At 39.0% G+C, this 8,021-nt stretch overlaps 1 long non-coding RNA gene across 2 annotated transcripts in view; it reads right to left on the bottom strand.

Moving 5' to 3' along the window:
* Positions 1-272: 272 nt before the first annotated feature.
* The window catches only part of LOC112254019, a 40,078-nt gene continuing 32,329 nt past the window's right edge, over positions 273-8,021 (bottom strand). For both annotated transcript variants that reach the window (XR_002954098.2, XR_002954097.2), the window contains exons 2-4: positions 2,176-2,238; positions 1,711-1,816; positions 273-1,574 (exon numbers count right to left, since the gene is read on the bottom strand). This is a non-coding gene — a long non-coding RNA (uncharacterized LOC112254019). The remainder of the gene's footprint in view (positions 1,575-1,710; positions 1,817-2,175; positions 2,239-8,021) is intronic.

Genomic DNA, 8,021 nt, shown 5'->3' with positions numbered 1-8,021 from the left:
GCACACAGCCAAGATGCAGGAGTGGCTTCGGGAAAAGTCTCTGAATGTCCTTGAGTGGCCCAGCCAGAGCCTGGACTTGAATCCGATCGAACATCTCTGGAGAGACCTGAAAATAGCTGTGCAGCGACGCTTCCCATCCAACTTGACAGAGCTTGAGAGGATCTGCAGAGAAGAATGGGAGAAACTCCCCAAATACAGGTGTGCCAAGTTTGTAACGTCATACCCAAGAAGACTCAAGGCTGTAATCGCTGCCTAAAATGCTTCAACAAAGTACTGAGTAAAGGGTCTAAATACTTACAGTATGTAAATGTGATATTTTGTTTTTTTCCTTTTAATACATTTGCAAGGGTTTCTAAACACTTTTTTATTTGTCATCATGGGGCATTGTGTGTAGAATGGAAAAAAATGTAATCCATTTTAGAATAAGGCTGTAAGATAACAAACTGTGAAAAAAGTCAAGGGGTCTGAATACTTTCCAAATGCACTGAGAACAGAGAACAGCCTATGCAGGAGCTCTAGTCTGAAGGTGTGTCTCATCATTGACCACTCCTGCATCTCTTCCTCCTTGGAACCAACCAATTGTGTGGATCGTTTTAAGTAGTCCATTTCAGTGTAGACAATGAAATTAAATGTATATTACAAAATACAGTGCTAAAGGGCTTGCAACTTGACCTACCCTGTATGCATGCAGGGTACATCATGGCCCAACATTTGTAAGGGCAAACAATTGCCAAGGGCCAAAATAGGCTAAGACAAAGCACATTTCGTATTTTTGTTGGTTTCACGTTGAATTCACAACTCAATTCACAACTCAACCAAATGGAAATCAAAACTAGACATTGAACTGATGTCTGTGCCCAGTGGGTAGGCAGCAAGATAAAACTGAAAAAATGACAAAGGCAGAACAGACAAGGAACCTGGTTACATTCATAGAAACTCTGATGAGGGGCCTCCTGAGTGGCGCAGCGGTCTAAGGCACTGCATCGCAGTGCTTGAGGCGTCTCTACAGACCTGAGCTTGATCCCAGGCTGTGTCAAAACCGGCTGTGACCGGGGGTCCCATAGGGCGGCTAGCGACTCCAGACGCTGGCAGGCTGACTTCAGTCATCAGTTGAACGGTGTTTCCTCTGGCACATTGGTTTAGCTGGCTTCTGGGTTAAGTGGGCAGGTGCTAAGGAGCACGGTTTGGCGGGTCATGTTTCAGAGGGCATATGACTGGACCTTTTCCCGTTGGGGAGTTGCTGTGATGAATATATATATCACAAAATTTGGGAGAAAAATTGGGTAAAATAATTTTAAAAATAACTCTGATGAGGCTCCTATCCAATCCTATCCACACAGAGACACATACTTTTTATTGTATTTACTTCTGATATAGACAGTTATACCTGACTGAGACTTTCTCCTCTGGGGCCATGTAACCAATTATTGTGTCTACTGAAGCAGACTTGCCAATCACCCCAATGAACTCCTTAGCCATGTCCTTACACTCATTTTCACACAATGTACTAAACATTGTGGCGTTGTTCTTCTGCCTCTTCGTCTTTCAGCTCTTTCTGTTGACCTGCCCCTGACCTTTTTTTCCCCAGTAAAAATAAATGAATTAACAAAATATAATTATAATATCAATAACAAATTTGGCAAAACTGTCAGTGAAAATGACCATTGATATGAGCACCATGTGGTGACAAAAGTACTACTAATGACATACCCTCAGGTAGTTGCTGAGTGCTTTGAATGACATCTTCTCTGGCCCATCAGTATGCCTCTTAATGTCCTTTTTTACCCGTAATCCACAGAACCCCTCACTTAAATGCCTTGAAAAGAGAAGTAAAAGCGTTTGAATCCACAGGAACTATGCTGCTTTTCTAACATGTAGCCTACAGTACTAACCAATACTATTTTTAAGGGAAAAACACAGAACCTCTGTACATTTTCTAGAAATAATGGATGACTAACAATAAATTAGGAATACCATACAAAAGTGAATGAATAGGTCAGTGAATCAATTCTTAACTCAAAAACCGACATACATTTTAGGCATTTAAGGCCCTGCAACAGATGTCCTGTCCAGGGGGTGTACTTGTACATCAAGCTGCCTCACATTACAGAAATAGGAGATAGCTGAACGAAAAAAAATGGCAGCCTAATTTATTGGGTAGAGCCATCTACATACCTGCACTCCACTCTGCATCCTCAGCCAGCTGAACCATCCCCTGCTCCTTGGGGCTTATGTTCTCTGCAATTAAAACACGTCCTTGGTCACCAGTAAATTAGTTTTTTTTTAATTATTCCTGGTCTTGGAGAAGTTTGAACATGTTGTTCCAGCCCAGCAGTAAAACACTGAAAAGCCAATCAAGGGCTTGGTAATTAGCTTGTCAGATGTATTAGTGGTAGTGATCAGCTAGAATTAAAATGCGCACAAACACACTCACATACCTTACCAACACTCTTTCCCATGCTCCGCCCTCCTCTCTCTGTGACAGTCCTGGCATATCATACCTAGCTAGCTAGTTAGCTGTATGTCCTAGTAAACTAGTTAAAGCATTCATGATGAACGTACAATGACCCAGGGTAGCTTAAAGTGACAGCCACCCTGGGTACACTCTTACAAAAAATACATTCAATTGCATGAGCCACATCAGTTAGCATCATTTGACTGCATCACAATGCCAGGCAGCCATTGTGAGTGTACCCATGAGTTTGCTAGTGAATTACCATGGTTAGAGCTTCCAAGCCCGTTCTATTTAAACAATACGGCCAGAAGGGGTATGGTATGGTCAACAAATGGCTGTCCTTATGCACCCAGTTTCTAATTCCCTATAATGCATGGCATATTTGCATGGTATAACTAAATGGCTATAAAACATGTAAGAATGAGCTATGTTTGAGTCGAATTGAAAACATTATTGGCATTGTTGAATTCGATTTTTATGACAAGCTAGATGGCAAGCTAGAACTAATGGTTTGGTTAGCTAAACTAGCCAGTCTGTTTGTTTTGTTACCACAGCAACTACTGTAGCTATCTTGTAAAATTACTAGCTACATTAGTAGATGTTGAACATACTTCTACTGGCAAATTAACACATTTCTAGTGGCAAATGTGTTAAATTATAGCCATGGTATGAAAGGAATAATCAACTCGGGGCTCTATACCTTCTCTGGAAAATAATGTAACTGCGTGGGAGGTCAGTTCCACTCTAACATGCTGACCAGACTGGACACGTCGCTTGCGCGAGCGTTGCGAAATACATTTAGAAATCCATGTTATTCAATTATTGCACCCACACTGCTCGCGAGCGCCAACGAGCGTCTGCGCTGCCATAGGCTAAAATAGAAGTCATTTCTATTTCTGAAGCAGATCGCACTGTAAGTCCTGCCTTTCCCATCTCCTCATTGATTTATAAAAGCAGGTACCCACGTGCCATCTCCTCATTGGTTATACCCACTTGGGTGATTGAAAGATGAACTGTTTTGCCAGTCGTCATGGTAATGCTATGAAAGTTTAGATGCCAATCACCATAAAAGTTCAAAGATGAAAAAGCCTAGAAGGAGGAGAGATGACTAGAAACTATTAGGATGACCGTTTTATATGTGGATTAATTGTCGGAGTAGAGGACCTTGTGCATTTCAAGTAAAATAACAACTCAAATTTATGTCCCAGGACAGCAACAGTAAGCTAGCTAAATAGGACAAATTAGCTAGCATGCCATACATGTTTAATGTTTTTCGACCTGTCCCCAAATTAATGGAATTGGTTCAAGGTTTGTTTTGATATTTTAACCTGCGTGTCGTGATAATGTTTGGTGTGGGGGAACAAAATAAATGTATGTTAATGATGGCGCACTCGCGCAGCCGGTTTGGGTTCCGTGTAACGCATCGTGGAACACACCTTCCACGTTGTTTATTATTTTCCATAGAACGCATAGCCTCTCGTTTACTATCCCTTACAATCCATGTGACATAAATGTGATTGAAATCTGAGTAAGGCAGGGATCCCTAAAAAGCCCATGCTATTTTATAACTAACATTCAGTGGTGGGAAAAGTACTAAATTGTCATACTTGAGTAAAAGTAAAGATACATTAATAAAAAATTACTCAACTAAAAGTGAAAGTCACCCAGTAAAATACTACTTGAGTAAAAGTCTAAAAGTATTTGGTTTTAAATATACTTAATTTTCAAAAGTAAATGGAATTGCTCAAATGTACTTAATTATCAAAAGTAAAAGTTCAAGTATAAACCATTTAAAATTCCTTATATTCAGCAAACCAGACAGCACAATTTATTTATTTTTTATTTATTGGCAGATAGCTAGGGGCACACTCCAACATTCAGACATAATTTACAAATGAAGCATTTGTGTTTAGTGAGTCTGTCAGATCAGAGGCAGTAGGGATGACCAGGGAAGTTCTCTTGATAAGTGTGTGAATAGGCCCATTTTCCTGTCAAAATGTACTTTTGGGTGTCAGGGAAATGTATGGTGTAAAAAGTACATTATTTTCTTTAGGAATATAGTGAAGTAAAAGTAAAAGTTGTCAAAAATATAAATAGTCAAGTAAAGTTCAGAAACACCAAAAACCTATTTAGGTAGTACTTTAAAATATTTTTACTTAAGTACTTTACACCACTGCTAAAACTAGGGTGATAAACCCTAAACTGATATTCTGGGGGGTTCGGAAGCAAGGAGTATAAAATAATATGCCCGTGCCAAAAGGCAGGCACCCTATTCTCTATATAGTGCACTACTTTTGAGAAGCCTTGAGAAGCCTACTTTTATCACAGCAACTGGTTTGATACATTCACCTCTGAAGGTAAATAATGTACTTACATTCAGTAATCTTGCTCTGATTTGTCATCCTGAGGGTCCCAGACATAAAATGTAGCAGTTTTGTTTGAAAAAATCAATTTTTATATTCAAATGTAGGAACTGGGTTCTACAGTTAGAGCCCCTGCTGGCCCTCCTTCCCATCTAGATGTGTGAAGATGAGTGTCTTTTCTGTAGGGATGCTAATTATCCATATTTATGATATTCCTGTGAGTGTGTAAACTATTTTTTTTATTACCATATAATTTTTGTATTTTCTCTATAGTTATGTGCTTGAAAATGTATCAATTTACCAATTCTGCACATTTGGGAAGACCTGGTTCAACATTTTGAACAACAATGCAATTAATAATTATTAATTGTAGCAGTCTAAAACTTTGCACATACTCTGTGGCCATCTAGTGGCCAACATCTAAATTGTGCCTAGACTCCAGAGTGATATATTAGCCTTTCTCTTGCATTTCAAAGGTGGTGACAAAAAATAATTATAGAAAACACATTTTGTTTTATGTATTATCTTTTACCAGATCTAATGTGTTATATTCTCCTACATAAATTGTATATTTCCACACACTTCAAAGTGTTTCCTTTCAAATGGTATCAAGAATATGCATATCCTTGCTTCAAGTCCTGAGCTACAGGTAGTTAAATCTGGGTACGTCATTTTTGGTGAATTTTTAAAAAAAAGGGTCCAATACTTTAGGCCTAGGCGTCCCGCTAGCGAGACAACTTCCAGGAAAACTGGAGGGCGCGAAATTCAAATAAATAATCATAAAAATTATATATGTATGTATATTAAACATTTAGGAACATATAAGTGTCTTATATCGGTTGAAAGCTTAAATTCTTGTTAAACTAACCGCACAGTTCGATTTACTGCAGCTATTACAGCGAAAATATGCCATGCGATTGTTTGAGGACGGCGCCCCACATCAAAATATTTTTCCACCGGCACAGGTTTCATAAATTCACAAATAGCGATTAAATAGTCACTTACTTTTTGAAAATCTGATTTGTCATCCAAATGGTCCCAGCTATAACATGTAGTGTTGTTTTGTTAGATAAAATCCTTCTTTATATCCTGTTATATCTGTTTAGTTGGCGCCATTGATTTGAGTAAAACCATTTTTTTTAACCTTTATTTAACTAGGCAAGTCAGTTAAGAACAAATTCTCGTTTTCAATGACGACCTAGGAACAGTGGGTTAACTGCCTGTTCAGGGGCAGAACGACAGATTTGTACCTTATCAACTCGGGGATTTGAATTTGCAACCTTTCGGTTACTTGCAACCTTTCGGTTACTTGCAACCTTTCGGTTACTTGCAACCTTTCGGTTACTAGTCCAACGCTCTAACCACTAGGCTACCCTGCCGCCCCAAATCCACTCGTTCAACATGCAGAGAAAGGAATCCAAAAATCTACCCCTAAACTTTGTTTCAAAAAGTCAAAATACATTTCTATCTACTCCTCAGATACCCTAAAATGTAATAAAACTATAATATTTCTTACGGAAAGAAGTATGTTCAATAGGAAACCGATTTTAGCAGGTGCGTGCTGTTTTCATGGCGCACGCAAACATGAATTTCCAAGACTGTGCCCCTGTGCGAAAACGGTTATTTCCTATTTGTTTTTGAAGTTACAAGCCTGAAACGTTGAACATAGACTACTGACACCCTGTGGAAGCCACAAGAATTGCATCTAGGGAGCTAATTTTCAATATGACCTTATACTGCCATTCTAAGAGGATGGTCTCTCAAAAAGAACATTTCTACAAACATTTCTACAAACTTCAAAGTGTTTTCTTTTCAATAGTACCAATTATATGCATATCCTGGCTTCAGGGCCTGAGCAACAGGCAGTTTACTTTGGGCACGTCATTCAGGCGGAAATTGAGAAAAAAGGGGCCTAAGCCCTAAGTTAAGAGGTTAATTAAAACCAATTATTTGCTATGATATCAGTCTGAGACAATTACAACACATTTCCTCAAAATAATCCATATGGATTAGCACTTCATGCTGGACTACACACACTGTCTGAAAATAGATGTGTTGAATCATGGCACTGAAATAACCAAAATCCTTCATAGATATAAACTTACTAGAATTACCCATTCTGAGGAACTTCTACCCTACCCTTATTTCTGAGCCAAAATGGCAAATATTCTCCCTCGTTCTCTGGAGCAGCAGTGTTGGCCAACCACATGCCAGTGGGATGTTTCCACATCATTTCATGTTAAGATTTGACCTTGATCGCCTCAGTTGTTTAATGCTCCATTGACTAGCGCCGCAAAATCCCCTTAAACACAGAGCTACCATCAGGATAGGGTCCTTTTGGCAAATGCACAGGATCCTCTGTGTGTGTGTGCGTGTGTGTGTGTGTGTGTGTGTGTGTGTGTGTGTGTACTCTGTGCAGTCACCTACAATATGAGCATTGTCTATTGTTTGATGTTTATGCATATGGGCAAATTTATTACAGGTGTGAGCATGAAGCCTAGTGTGTCTCAGCTTGGTCTCATAGACTAGACATAACACAGTATATGTACATCCGAAAACTCAGATCAGTATGATATGTTAAATTTGGTAGGGTTACATAATACAGAAGGTTACCGAAGGCAAGAAGGGTGGATGGGTGGGAGTATAATGCGAAAGTCTAGCAACCCAAAAGTTTGTTTGTTCAAATCTCATCACGAACAAATGTAGCATTTCAGCTACTGTTAGCGAACCCTTCCCCTAACCCTAAACATAACCCCTAACCCAGCTAACGTTTACCAGCTAGCTAACGTTAGCCACAACTAATTCTAATTTGTAACATCATACATTTGCAAATTCATAACGTATTTCTGTTTTTCAAATTTGTAACATATCATACAAATTCTCATTTGTAACATATCATATGAAATGGAACATATCCATCTAAATAGAGTGTTTTAGATTTACGTACAGAATATTACGAAATGCTCTGAGACCAGGTGGTGTGTATAGGTCTCTGTGTGTGTGCATCACCTCCAATGATAATTCTTCAGCACTACTTGAAATCCAGCCCTGGCGAGGATAACCATAACATTAGGTAGAAAGGTAGAAAGGGCAGAAAAGGTATTGGCATCTTCCATAAAAAACGCGACAAGTTTTTTGTTCAATTCATAGTGTCAAAGCTGACATGTTTCGACCTCGATCTGTGTTGTCAAAGCTTACTTTGT

Source organism: Oncorhynchus tshawytscha, linkage group LG07, assembly GCF_018296145.1.
Source record: "Oncorhynchus tshawytscha isolate Ot180627B linkage group LG07, Otsh_v2.0, whole genome shotgun sequence".
NCBI classification, from domain to species: domain Eukaryota; kingdom Metazoa; phylum Chordata; class Actinopteri; order Salmoniformes; family Salmonidae; genus Oncorhynchus; species Oncorhynchus tshawytscha.
Note: the sequence above shows the minus strand (reverse complement) of the source record. Positions and strands in the feature narration are given on the sequence as shown.